At 30.5% G+C, this 15,555-nt stretch overlaps 2 pseudogenes across 1 annotated transcript; both read left to right on the forward strand.

The window, feature by feature from the left end:
* The first annotated feature begins 2,635 nt into the window (after positions 1–2,635).
* LOC119369529 (uncharacterized) lies at positions 2,636–7,840 on the forward strand (annotated as a pseudogene). The gene is made up of 2 exons (XR_016319423.1): positions 2,636–2,983; positions 7,248–7,840. The product of XR_016319423.1 is annotated as an uncharacterized LOC119369529 (transcript).
* Positions 5,834–7,225, forward strand: LOC149498230 (uncharacterized; annotated as a pseudogene).
* Positions 7,841–15,555: the final 7,715 nt, after the last annotated feature.

Consider the following 15,555-nt stretch of genomic DNA (forward strand, 5'->3'; position numbering starts at 1 on the left):
GCAATTAGAAGTGATCATGGAGGAGAATTTGAAAATCAGAAATTCAATGTTTTTTGTAACGAATCAGGAATCTTTCATAACTTCTCAGCACCTAGAACACCTCAACAAAATGGAGCAGTGGAACGCAAGAATAGAACACTGCAACAAATGGCAAGAACCATGCTGAGTGATTCTAAATTACCAAAGTATTTCTGGGCAGAAGCCGTTAACACTGTATGTTATATTCTAAATAGGGCTTTCGTAAGATCTAAACTTAAAAAGACTCCATATGAGTTATACAAAGGTAGAAAACCAAATATTGGTTACTTTCATATTTTTGGGTGTAAATGCTTTATTCTAGATAACAAGAAAAATCATCTTGCTAAATTTGATGCTAAATCTTATGAAGGAATTTTTCTAGGATATTCTAGTAATAGTAAAGCATATAGGGTGTTTAATAAGAAAACTCTAGTTATACAAGAATCTATTCATGTTGTGTTTGATGAATCTGACTCTACTTCTAGAAGTTTAGAAAATGATGATGTTGTAGATTCTAATCAAGAAAAGCAGAATGAAAAATCAGAACAACTAGAACAGCCAGAAAATGAGCAGAATGTTGATAATCAGGCTGAACCAGAAGATGAACATGAAGATCAAAATGCAACTGAAAGTCAAATGCCAGTGACAGAAAATGAAAATTCTCAATTACCGAAAGAATGGCGATTTCACAGGTATCATCCATAAGAGGACATCATGGACAATCCTTCAGAAAGGATGATGACTAGAGCTCAATATAAAAGATATTTTGGTAATGTTACTTTTGTTTCTCAAATAGAACCTAAAAATTTAGAAGATGCTCAGAATGATGAAAATTGGATTCTTGCTATGCAAGAAGAGTTAAATCAATTTGAGATAAACCAAGTTTGGAAACTTGTTTCTAGACCTAAAAACCATTCTGTTATTGGAACAAAATGGGTGCTTAGAAATAAGCTTGATGAACAAGGTAATGTTGAAACAAAGCAAGGTTAGTGGCTCAAGGGTACAACCAAGAGGAAGGCATTGATTTTAATGAAACCTTTGCCCCGGTTGCTAGACTTGAGACCATTAGAATGCGTTGTGCATTTCCATGTTTTAAAAACTTCATGTTATATCAAATGAATGTGAAAAGTGTTTTTCTAAATGTTTTTCTAAATGAAGAAGTGTATGTAGAACAACCACCCGGTTTTGAAGTATATGATAAACCAAATCATGTTTACAAACTTACTAAAGCTCTTTATGGTTTGAAACAAGTTCATAGAGCTTGGTATGAAAGATTAAGTAAGTTTTTATTAGAAAATGGTTTTTCTAGAGGAAAGGTTGATACAACACTGTTTATAAAAAAAAGCACATGATATTCTAGTTGTTACAAATCTATGTTGATGACATAATCTTTGGTTCTACTAATGATCTTCTTTGTAAGGAATTTTCTAAGATTATGCAGGGTGAGTTTGAAATGAGCATGATGGGAGAAATAAACTTCTTCCTTGGACTTCAAATCAAACAATGTGAAAATGGAATTTTCATAAACCAAGGTAAATATACTAAAGAATTATTGAAACGATTCAAAATGGAGAATGCCAAGGTATGTAGTACACCAATGAGTCCATCGTTAAAATTAGAAAAAGATGAAAAGGTAATGATGTGGACATCAAATTGTTTAGAAGTATGATTGGTTCTTTACTATATCTAACTGCAAGCAGACCTGACATTCACTTTAGTGTTTGTCTATGTGCTAGATTTCAATCATGTCCCAAAGAATTTCATTTAATTGCTATAAAAAAATTCTAAGATATCTTTGTGAAACTTCTAATATGGGTCTGTGGTATTCTAAAGGTGATACATTTGATCTTGTTGGGTATAGTGACTCTGATTTTGCAGGAAGCAGAATAGCTAGAAAAAAGCACGTCTGGAACTTGCCAGTTTCTAGGTAGTGCCCTTGTATCATGGTTTAGTAAGAAACAGACATCCGTTGCTCTTTCTATTGGAAACTGTGTTGCATAAGTTCTATAGATCAAGCAACAATTGGTAGACTATGGTCTGAAATTAGAAATAGTGCCAATTAAATGTGACAATATAAGCGCCATCAATCTATCTAAGAATCCGGTCCAGCATTCTAGAACCAAGCACATGGAACTCAGACATCACTTCATATGTGATCATATTCAAAAAGGTGATATAGCGATTGAGTTCATTCCTACAAAAAAGCAATTGGCAGATATCTTTACTAAACCTTTGAATGAAAGTCAATTCTTCTTAATTAGAAGAGAACTCGATATGTTAATTCCAAACTCTTAGTTTTAGAATTATGTAAGTATGTTCTAAACTGCTTTCTATATTTTAAAGTGAAAGACTTGCTCTGTGATATTTTTTTTGTTATATTCTGTGTGATTCTGAAAAACGTTTTTGTCTAAAAGAAATGCATATTGCTCTGATATGACTTTCTAATGTCATTATCCGATTCTATTTTTAGACAAAATTCAAAAACAGTCAATTTTTTTTTTGTGTGTTTATGTCTTCGCTTTATTAAAGTTTTGGCAGTACTATTTTTTTTTAATTCTTTGAGTTGGTTTGAATTTCCCTAAAACTGCTTTTATTTTTATTTTTATTTTTTTTTCTATTTTTTTTGTCTTGTTTTTTATGTGTTTCTTTCTTTCCTAAAGATTATTTCTCAACTCAATCGTTTTTACTTCCTTATTAAAAAAAATTGCTCTCTCTCTTCTCTCTTGCCCTCTTGCAACAAAACCCTAAATCGCTCTCTGCTTCAAAACCCTAACAATGGCCGAATCGAGTTCCACCTCTTCTTCCTCAGACTCCCTGACGGAACAAGAACTTCAACTTCTCAAAAGGTTATCAAAGAAGTATGAACAGAAGGAGTCGAAACAGAAGAAATCTGTTGAGTAATCGAAGAAAGAAAAAGCAAAAACAGAAAAATCAAAGAAACAAGTCGCTAGTTCTCACGCCAAAGGTAAATCTGTTCTTTCTCCATACCCACTTATGCGTTCTTATGTAATAGACGGAAATTCTTTGGGAAGGACGAGTTCAAATTCAGGGAACTCTTTGAGTTCCAGGGATGGATGGATTTTTTATCCTTAAATAGACCGTGTTATGAGAATGTGGTTAAGGAGTTTTATGGTTCTTTTAAAACTAGCGGGTCAAAATCAATTTCTGTAAAACTTGAAGGAGAAATTAAAGCGTTGTCTTATGCTGACTTAAGCAAGATCTTTAATTTGCCAAACACTGGGCCTAGGGTAACAAAAATCAAAGATATTTCTAGGGTTAGCGGATACCAAAAGGAAGAATTTGTTAAGAAAATTATAAAGAAAGGTTCTGCGGAAAAACAGGGTGTTATTGAGTGTTCAAACTTGACTGACAGTATGGCCTTAAAAAAGCCTTTAGACAGTGGAATGTTGAATTTACTACTTTTATTACTATTCAGTTGGGGTTTGTTCAATCTGCCTATGATCATTGCTTATTCACTAAGACTGTTGATGATACTCTCTTGATTCTCTTGGTGTATGTTGATGATGTTATCATAACTGGTAACAATCTTGATGCTATTTTTCTGGTGAAACGAGCCTTACATTCTCACTTCATTATCAAACAATTGGGTTTTTGCAAAATATTTTCTCGGAATAAAAATAGCTAGATCCAGTTCTGGTACTTAGTCAAAGAAAATTCATTTTGGATCTGGTTAAGGAACTTGGTCTATAAGATGCAAAGCCTGCTTCTTCTCCTTTGCCTAAAGGTCTTAAATTGTCTTTAGAAGATAGTGATTTGTTGACAGAACCAAATCAGTTCAGGAGACTTATTGGTAAACTCTTATACATTACTATGACAAGGCCTGATATTAGCTACTCAGTTCAACATCTTAGTCAGTTCATGGTTGCGCCTAGGCAGCCCCATATACTGGCAGCAATGCAAATTATTAGATATTTGTGTGGATGTCCGTATCAAGGCTTATTTTTTCCTGCCACTAATGATCTTAAACTTCAGGCCTTCTATTATCCTGATTGGGCCTCTTGTTCTTCCACAAGAAGGTCCTTAACAGGTTTTTGTGTTTTACTTGGAGTAGCACTAATTTTCTTGGAAACCAAAGAAGCAAACTACTATCTCACAGTCTTCTGCTGAAGCTGAATATAGAAGCATGGCTTCTACAATTTGTGAGTTGCACTAGATCTCTTACATATTGGTGGATCTTTTTGTTTCTCCAGATCTTCCCATTCCTTGACACTGCAACAATCAGGCTGCCTTCATATTGTAGCTAATCCTGTGTTCCATGAGTGTACAAAGCATCTTGATGTAGACTGTCACTTGGTCCGAGATCACCTTAAACAAGGTTTTATTCATCCACTTCCTGTTTCTTCCCATTTTCAATTAGCGGATGTCTTCACAAAGCCCTTCAATTTTGCTCTACATTCTGATCTTCTTGTCAAGTTAGGGACTGCTTGATCTGCACCCTCCAACTTGAGGGGGGGATGAAAATATATTAGTTATAAGATATTTATTCAATAATAATTCCAGCTCAACATTAGTAATTGTGTAGGTTATAAATACTGAGACTTATATAATTGTAACTGTGACACAGTAATCAATATATTGGCATTATTCAGTCTTACTTTTTCTCTTCCCTATTGCCTTTTCTCTCGTTCTTTTTCAGTATGATTATATATTGATATTCTTTTATTATTATTATTATTATTATTATTCTATAGCCATAAATCTTCTTCCATAACAATATAAGTATGAAGGTATGAATAGTTAGAATTAGATTTGGAATTTTTGATTTTTTTTGAGAATTAATAAAAGTAGATAAGAAAGAGTATCCATGGTGATTGAGACAGTGAAAAAGAAAGAAAGATGAGCTGATGAACAAATGATAGAGGGAAAAACGTTTCTTCCATTTGCTGGGTTTCATGTTTGCGTAAGTGTGTTTCTAGGTTTCATGTTTGCGTCCAACACTAATAGAGATTAGAGATGAATTTGTTGATAGATTTTAATATTGTTAAAATGACATATCTAACCTTAATTGGATAATTGTGTATTTAAATTGATAGGAATACTTAAGTCAACATCAACTAATAATTAAATAATAATTATGCCTTTTTTTTTGTTTGAATATAATTAAACTTTATTGGGTTCTTTTGCCACTGTATACAAATATATTACTTTAAGCACAAAATTAAAATTTAAATTACAACAATAACTTAATAAACATAGAACTTAAATTACAATTAAATATGGGTGATGTAAAATTGTAAACCAACCAACTTAAGAAAAAAGTTGATGGAGAAACTACTCCAGATACATAATTAGCATTCCAAAGTTGCGTATTTGATTATTGATTGTTGTAATTTATAAATCAATATATATCAGAAAATTAATTATTTATCTCCAAACTAAAATTATAATTATTTATTTATTGTCAACACTATTTTTGTACTTCGATTATTTGATATCATGATTATTTTAATATTTGCATTTTTTTTGATTTTGTATTATTTTTAATGTTCAATATTTATTATATTTAACAGGATATATATAGTTAGTCTTTGTGGATTCTTCGAATTCTCGTTCTACTCAAGCAAGTACCGCTAGCAGTGTCGCTTATTAAAAAACTAGGGAGGAAGAATATAACCCTTTGTGAAAATATGTGAGAAAATTTGAGAAGATTGGAGAAGGAGGGGGTAATTGTAACTAGATATGTAATTTTTGTGGTGAAGAAAAGAAATGGGACTTACACTAGGGTAAAAGCTCATCTTTTGAAAATCACTGGAAAAGGGGTTAGTGTTTGTAAAAAGATACGGAGTGACAATGTTTCTGAAATGAAAAAAAAAAATGGAGGATGAGGCTGCAAATAGAATTACTAATTCACAATTTAAATGGGTTCCTTTGCCTACTAGTTTTGTTCCTTCCTTGTTTATAACTGAATCGAGTGTGATAGATACTTTAAAGAGGAGAAGAGTTAATGATTCTCCCACTGGTAAAGCTTTTGACATGCAAACTAGGCTCAATTAGATGCAGAGATTTCTAGAATGTTTTATATTGGAGGTCTGCCATTTAATTTTGCTAAATTTATTATGTAAGTTCTTATTCATTTACTGCTAATCATGCTTTGAGTGATTACGTGCCTCCTAGTTATAATAAATTGAGAGCTAGATTACTTCAGTAAGAAAAGGCAAATGTAAAGAGGTTATTAGAACCTATTAAAAGCACTTGGTCAGAAATTTGGTGTTAGTCTTGCTTGTGATGGATGGAGTGATCCTCAAAGGAGGTCTTTCATTAATTTTATGGTTGTTTTTGAATTTGTCCCTATGTTTGTTAAATCGGTGGATTATTCTAGTGAAGTGAAAGATAAGCATTTTATTGCTAATTTGATGAAGGAGGCAATTAATGAGATTGGAGACCAAAAAGTGGTACAAGTCATTACAAATAATGCACCTAATTGTAAGGCTACTAGAGAAATTATTAAAGGTATATATCCACATATTTACTGGACTCCTTGTGTTGTATATACCCTTAACCTTGCTTTGAAGAACATATGTGCAGCTAAAAATGTGGAAAACAATGAAGACATATTATTTATGCCACTAGATCATTGAAATTTACGGGGATGCTTTGCAAATCAAGAATTTTATGATGAACCATTCCATGAGACTTGTAATATACAATCGATTTAGTACTTTCAAGTTGCTTTCAGTTGTCGACATTCGTTTTGCCTCTATTATTATCATGCTTAAAAGATTTAAACTTATTAGGCGTGCCTTAAAAGCAATGGTTACGAGTAAACAATGGGCACAATACCGAGAAGATGGCTAAGGAAAAGCTAGATTTGTTCGTGAAAAAGTGGTGGATGAGGATTGGTGGGAAAATATTGATTACATTCTTACTTTTACTACTCCCATTTATAACATGATCAAAGTTTGTGATACAAACAAGCCATTGCTTCATCTGGTTTATGAGTTGTCGGATTCTATGATTGGAAATATGAAGAAGGTTATTTATGAGCTTGAAGGAAAGAAATTAGATAAGTTTGAGCTTGAAGGAAAGAAATTAGATAAGTTTTCTGCTTTTTACTATGTAGTTTTTTAGATTCTTGTTGATCGTTGGGCAAAGATTAACACCCCCCCTCTATTGTTTAGTTTATTCATTAAACCCAAAATAAGTTACTAACTTAATATTCACCTTGCTTCATATACTCTTTTTGCTTATTTTTTTTCCTCTTTTTGAAGGTTTTATGGTGATAAATGGCTCCAAGAGGGAGAAGGTAGAGAGCCTCCTCATATGGATGGAGAGATATCAACTGAAAGAATCAAGTGCTTTAGGAGAATTTTTTCTAATGAAGATGACCGTTGTAGAGCAAATGATGAATTTGCTAATTTTTTTTTCTTAAAAGTGGGCCATTTGTGGATCCAAATTCTATTGAGTGTAGGTATAGTACAGACCGTAGGAAGTGGTGGGCATGTTTTAGTTCTAATGTACCCTTACTTCAAAAAATTTGCTCTTAGAATGCTTGGACAACCTTGTTCTTCCTCTTGTTGTGAAAGAAATTGGAGTACTTATTCCTCCATTCATTGATGTAGAAGGAATAAAGTATCTCTAAAACATGCAGAAGACTTAATTTTTATTCATATCAATTTTTGCCTTTTGTCAAAAAATGCCTCTCAATATTATGATGAGAGGAAAATGTGGGACATTGGTGAAGATGAATTTGAGAGTTCTTAAATTTGTCAATCTTTTATGAGGTAAACTGGAATTAGAGTATGTATTTTTTAATGAAGATGCAACTACAAATATGGAGAAAGAAAAAGATAATGAATTATAATAAATGTTATGAATTTCATTATCTTTTTCCATTTTGATATTTGGATATTTTGTTTTCTTTTTTCTTTCTTGAGTATGGAACTTATAAACATTTTTTTCTCTTTTAGATATGATTTATAATGATTTACTTTTAGTTATAGTTAAAAAACTTTATTTGTAGTTGATTGTCCTTTAAAAATTATAAATGTACTCTTTCTAAATTATTTTCTATTTATTTCTATATTTTTAAAATTTTTGAATAAACCCCCATATTTTTTATATTTATGCATTTTCCCACATTTTTTTGTTTTCTATATTTTTGAAAATATCGTTTCTCCATGTCTGTTTCCCCAATTTTCAATTTTTCCGTTTCCGTGTCCATGCATCTTAATTATATATTTTGCAGAGCTCCATCTTAACTATATATTTTGTCATGAAATTTCGTTTGGAAAATATTTTTGGTTCCCCTTCCATTTCACTTCAAGTAATTTTTAAGGTTTTAGCACAAAAATTAAGTAAATAATTAAAGAACCTCATTTTATGAAAAATTACTAATAATTGATTAAAATACCCTTATAGTACCCTTATTAAACATTTCAAATTAGTATCTTTTTTTTTTCGGAGGGATTCAAACTAGTACCATTAATATAAGGGTGACAGTGAAAAAAAAATTACCTTAACAACATCTGTTGAATTGGGACAATAAAATTTTTTTCTATTCTCTTTCAAAATTGAAAAATTGATTACTAAAAGAAGTGTTTCAAAATTTTTAGCAATTTATACTTTATGTTGATATTAATTTGATCAGAAAAAAATATTAGAAATAAAGAATTTATATAGCTATGCCAAATAGTTTGGTACTAAAGTTTAGTAGTTGTTACTATATCACTTAAAAGGGAATGGATGAAATAATTTTTCAAAGTCAATATTTTTTTTAAGAAAAAGCAAGTATGTAGAATTTTCTAAAATATTATGTGTAAATGTGGCTTTTTTGTTTGTTATTTTTTTGTGTAACTTTTGATTTATGGAATCAATTTTGGTTAAAATCCACAACATCTAGGTGTTTGGCAAAAAAAGTAAATTACTTGGTAACTTGCAGATATGTATCAAGTTAAAGTGAAAAAGAAAATACCAAGAGATTACTAGGAAGAGATGCACTCTTATTCAATGAATATTCAAGAGAAATGGTTTCCTCATTTATAGGCATATAGTAACAAAAAAAAAAAAAAGAAAAATTTGGCACCAGATAGATAACATGCCTTGACTCAGTAAACAGTGAGAAAAAATAGGAGAATTATTAGAGACTACACCATTAAGCGGTTCCTCTGTGCTGCAATAAGTCAGAATAATTTGTTCACTTGAAACTAATTCCTGAATGAAGTGATGATGGATATCTATATGTTTAGTCCTCCCATGAAAAGTTGGAGTTTTCGACATTGAAATTGTGGACTTATCGGAAAATATTTAAGTTGCTTCCTTTTGCTCCTGGTTAAGATCCTTCAATAACCTTCAAGCCAAACAACTTGAAATGTTGAGGCAGTTGAGCCATGTATTCTGCTTCTGTTGACGACAAAACTGTTGTTGGTTTTTTTTTTTTCTTTTCTTTTTGAGCTCCAAGACACTATACAAGAACCAAGAACAAAAGCCTAACTAGAAATACTTCTCTTGTCTTCAAGAGAATTTGCCCAATCGTTATTTATAAAGCCTTTCAAATTGAAATTTGAGCTTGCAGTATATCAAAGTCCAAAATACAACTTTCAAGCTTCTATAGGATTTTCCTCTAGTAGGTTCTGAACTATCATTGGCTTATAGCTTTTCATTAACATTCATTGGAGTTATTATGGGGTTGCAATAAAGCATATTAGATCTTCAAAGTAGATCGGCTACATACTTCTTTTGAGATATAAAAATCTCATCTTCTGTGTAATTAATTTCCACACCAAGAAAATAATAAAGCTTTTCCAAATCTGTCATCTCAAAAGTTCTTTATCATATTCTCCTTAAATTCAGAAATAAGAGAAGAAAATGATCCCATGTAAATCATATCATCTACATAGAGATACACTAATAATAAATCATTCTCTTGTTTTTTAAAATAAAGAGTCAATTCATTATCACTTCTAATGAAATCAGTATTTTGTAAGTAAGAATCAATCTTACAGTACCAAGCTTGTGATGCCTATTTTAACCCATAAAGAGCCTTTTTAATTTGTTATCTTACTCTTCTTACCTTTGACAATAAACTCGTCTGGTTGTGCTACATTAACTTCTTCTTTGAGGTCACCATTTAAAAAGGCCGATTTAACATCAAATTGATAAACATGCCATTTTAGTTGAGCAACTAATGCTAAAGAAATTCTTACTGTCTCAAAACACACCGTAGGAGAAATGGTTCTTCTTAAGCAATACCTTGTTGCTGAGAATACCCCTTAAATACAGCTATGCCTTTTATTTTTTATGATCCCATCTACTTGGTACTTTGTTTTTAAAATCCCACTTTAATCTAATCGCTTATTTTCCTACTAGCAACTTCACTAAGACCCATGTATCGTTTCTTTCAACGGACAACATCTCTTTTTTCATTGCATTACACCACACTTCTTTGCTTGGTACCTTTTCATACGATGATGGATCAATATTTGCAAACATCACAATTTGAATTACATCTCCTTCATCATTTGTCACCATTTGGGATCACCTCAAAATTTCTTAAATAAGAAGTTGGTTGTGTTTGTCGTCTTGGCATGGTAGTTGGTTGGGAAAAATAAGAACTATTAAATGTTGCATGAGAAGTCAAGGGCACTTTTCTTGTTGTTGAATGAGAGGAATCTTCATCATTTATAGGAATTTCAGTAACTGGTGTTTCTTGACACTCGTTCCAACTCCAACTTGCAAGTTCATCAAATACAACATTACTGCTAATAATTATTTTTCCATTAATAGGATTGTACAACCTATAAGCTTTGGATTAAGACGAATAAGCAACAAAATTACAATGTTCTAATTTGCCGTCCAGTTTTTGATGATTATGTTTGTTAATTAAAGCATAGTCAACACACCCAAAGATTTTCAAGTGGCTAACATCAGGCTTCATACCTGCCCATATTTCATATGTGGTCTTGTTCCAAACTGCTTTTGTGGAAGAGATATATAACAAATATATTGTCTTAGCTACTATTAGTGCCAATAGATTATTTGGAAGATTTTAGCTTGTAAGAAACTTTTGGCCATTTCAATAATAGTGCGATTTTTGTGCTTGGCTATGTCGTTTTGCTCTTATGTGTTTGAGGCTGTCAACTCCCTATGAATGCCATTATCTTTACAAAATGCTTTAAATTCACAAGAAAAATTTTGCCACTTTGCTTCTCAACCAATGTCTTGAACTTATGAAAATTTTCAAAAGTTTTCGCCTTGTTTTTCTTAAAATACACCCAGCTGAAATGACTAAAATCACCAGTCAATAACAAAAAATATCAACTTCAACTGGTTGATTTTGTTTGCATGGGTCCACATAGGTTGGCATGTATGAGTTCAAGATATTTTGATGCCTTTCAAGACTTCCCAATAGAAAATGACATTCTACTTTGCTTCCCATAGATATACCCTTCACACAATCAAATTGAATCAATCCTAGGTAGCCAATACAATTCACAGCCATGTATTCAAAGCCTGTTTGATTCTTGATTGGGCTAGTGAGGAAAAATATAACAAAAGAGAGAGGGAGAGAAACACGCGAGGGAGTGAAACACAATAGGAAAATAGATCATGGCGGTGAATGGTGTTTTCTCTTCCTGGCAGCCACTCGTACCCATCTTCAATGGCTAGACATATGAGTTTTGGAGTATCAAAATGAAGACACTCGTCAAATCCCAAGCTGTATAGGAGCTAATTAGAAATGGTTATGTAAATTTTGATTCTGATGAAATTAGGTTGCAAGAAAACATGAAGAAGGACTCCAAGGCCTTGTTTATTCAACAAGTTGTCCATGAAATAGTTTTCTCAAGAGCTGCAGGAGCAACCACATCCAAAGAGGCATGAGAGATACTGCAGAAAAAATATCAAGGCTCAAAAAGGACCATCACAGTTAAACTTCAATCATTATGTTGTGAGTTTGAGAATTTAGCAATGAACAATAATGAAACTATACAAGATTACTTATTTAGAGTAGCCATAGTGGTGAATCAGTTGAAATCTTATGGTGAGCAATGCACTGATCAAGTTGTGGTTGAAAAATTTTTAAGGAGTTTATCTCCTAGATTTGATCATGTAGTTATTACCATCAAAGAGTCCAAAGACCTGTCTACATTCTCTTTTGATGATCTAAAAGGTTCTTTGCAATTTCATTAAGCTAGGATGAACAAATCCTTTGAGAAAGGAGAAGAAAAAGCATTTCATGTCAAAACATTCTCATCAACAGATGAATCAAAGCAATTGACAGTGGCAAAGAATTTAACAGAGGTGGACATGGAGGTAGAGCCATAACAGAGGCAGAGGCAGAAATAAAGGAAGACCCCATGAGCAAAATTTTTATTGGCAAAAAAATGATGAACAAAAGCACTACAAAAATAACATTCAGTGTAGTTATTGCAAAAAATGGGGCCATATGAAAGCAGATTGCTGGAAACTCCAAAAAAGGCAAGTTACATAAAAGGAAAGATAGAAGATAAATTATTCATGGCTTAAGAGTAAGAGGTGAATGTGCTAAGGGAAATATGGTTCATCCATAACAGTAGTTCAAACCACATGTCAGGAGAAAAATCAGCATTTAAAGAACTTGATGAAACCTTCAAGAAGGAAGTGAAGCTTGGAAATGACTCCAAAATCAAAGTTGAAGGAAAGAGTTGTAATGTTGTGCGAACCAGTAATGGTAATGTAAAACTTCTACATGATGATGTTTACTTTGCTTTGATACCACATATGTTGGGCAAAAGAAGTAAATTACTTGATAACTAATAGATACATATCAAGTATAAAGTGTAAAAGAAAATACCCAGAGATTACTAGCTTGCACTCTTATTCAATGAGTATTCAAGAGAAATAGTTGGCTCATTTATAACCATACAGTAATAGAAAAAAAGAAAGATATGGAACTAATAAATAATATGCCTTTGACTTAGGAAACAATGAGAAAAAATATGAGTTATTAGAGACTAACCCAAACAAATGAATCCATAAAATTTTATGGAATTCATTTAGAAATCCATATTTTGGCGTTTATAATAAAAAAAAAAGGTAGATTTCAATTCTATTAATTCAATTCCATGGAATTGAATATAACTATACCAGATGCTACAAAAATAGGTGAAATTTTTAAATGAAATCCACGAAACTAAGCAATCCAATTTTTATGACAAAACTACCTTCTGCTACAATGTAAATTTTTTAAATTTTTACTAATTTAGCTTATTTATTTTATCAAACATGACCAAAACTATTTTAAATTTTATTTTTTAGACAAATATATTCTTATTATTAGGTTTTTTATTTTAATATTTTTCATCTTTATTTTAATATTTTTTCAGCATTTTTTTACTATTGAGGAGAGGTATTTTAAGTTAAATATACATTTATCACTAAATTAAATGTAATAATTTTATTAATATTATTTTTAGGCCTAATGATTAAAAAAGAAACCTAACTTTGGCCTTTTTAACAATTTTGGCCAGTTATTTTAATTGCTACAATTGATACCGTGAAGTAATTTTTCTTAACAATTGTGACATTCATCCATTAACTATTACTACTATGCTAATGTGACCTTTAGTGGGACTCTCGACATAATATGTCACTTGTTAACCATAAATTTGCAAAGTTAAAGGAATTAGCCAAAATTATTAAAAAGACCAAAGTTCAGGATTTTTTTTATTCAATTTCAGGAAAAAAAGTGGTACTCTTTTTTAGTTATTCAAAATTGTCAATACTCATGCTATAATAATTAAATATTAAAGAAGATATAAAAATTCAATAAAATTATCAATATAGTAAGAGAGGGAAAATCAAATACTAGATAATTAATCAATCGTAAATTCGCTTTAATTTCAAAAGTGATAGTATTATTTGTAGGAACCTTTTTAACAATATTATCGCCTTACTTAAAATTTTATTCGCATTATTTACACTAATCTTTTTTCTACACTAATCTTTTTTGAAAAATTTATATGTGAATGTAAATTTTTATCGATCTTCGTTATTAAAATTTATTATATTTTGATTGTAGAGTTTATCGCGTTTCAAATTTTCAAGTTATATCTCCTTTTCAAATTTTTTCTTCCTTTATTTTGTGTCATATAATTATTATTTTAAATTAATTTTTATTAAAATGAAATAACTTCTTTTAAGCATAATATTCATTGTTTCTCATCAATTATTATAATATATCATTTAAAATAAAAAATATTATAATTAAAATTTATAAAATAACTATATTTATTAAATTAAATTGGACTATTACAAGTTATAAAATTATTTATTGATAATATTATATAAGTAATAGAAATTAATTTTAATAAAAAAAAGTCCTGGATATATTGCCAAAATTATATATGTACTTACTACTAGACTATGTCTTGGTGTACATATAATAATCACGACTAAATTGGTAAACTAACAAACTTTAACCTAATGACTAAGGAAAATCCTGAACTTTGATTTTTTTAAATAATTTTGGCCAATTCTTTTAACAAATAAACCTTACAAATTTACAGTCAGCAAGTGACATATCATGATGGGGATCCCAATAACGACTACATCAGCATAATAGTAATAATTGATGGATGGAGACCACAATTGTTAAAAAAAAATTATTTGCGGTATCAATTGTAGCAATTTAAGGCCAAAATTTAAGTTTTTTTTAGTCATTAGACCTTATTTTTTTATATATATTTATTTAATAAAAATATAAAAAAATTATATAACATAACACAAATATAATTGCTATTTATTATTTATTTTTATAAAATTACTATTTCAAGAAAAATTTAGGATACAAAAGCGAATAATTTTCAATTATGAATATATTCCATATACATGATTATGTGGAATTCAATTAAATTGCGTATTTTAAATTAATAAAACCAAACATAAAAACTCATTCACAAATAAATTTCAAAATGAATAAATTTCATATTTTGAGTTCATTTATACGAAAGAATTTATTTATAAATAAATTTTATATTTTAAATTTATTTATATTAAACGGAGTGTAAACCATCAAACATGAGCCGTGAACAAATGTGTATTTGAATCAATTTCTAACACTATGAACTTTTCTCTAGTAAAAACATTTGTACTTCCTACTGCCATAAATATAATCATCCCAGAATGATCATCTCCACCTAAGTAAATAATATGCCAATTAGAACTGAACCAAAGATTTTTTTTTTTTTTAATTTTGCTTCATAAAATATTAGAATTTTTTTTTTTATTTTTGAAAATTTTTTTTGGTCTCTCCTTGGAGTCTGGGTCCGTCATGGACATAATAATAACTAATCTCTTGAAGTCATTCTTCAAATTCCTTGTTTGTAGAATCACAAAACAGTTGGTTCTTGCTTTTGCCTGTCATCTTCAACTTCTCTTTTGCAGTTTTGCTATTTTCTTTTGAATATTCCTGTTAAATCGAGGTATATATAGGCATTGAGCACTTTGATGGAGCTGATGTAACTGTTTTTGGCAAAGACCCAATATGAGCACGTTCCCACCACTTCATAGCCTGCCTGTGGAAAGCAATTCGGCCTTCAA

Source organism: Jatropha curcas, chromosome 2 (genome assembly GCF_041381405.1).
Source record: "Jatropha curcas cultivar XTBG-Jc1 chromosome 2, XTBG_Jcur_1.0, whole genome shotgun sequence".
Lineage (NCBI taxonomy): Eukaryota > Viridiplantae > Streptophyta > Magnoliopsida > Malpighiales > Euphorbiaceae > Jatropha > Jatropha curcas.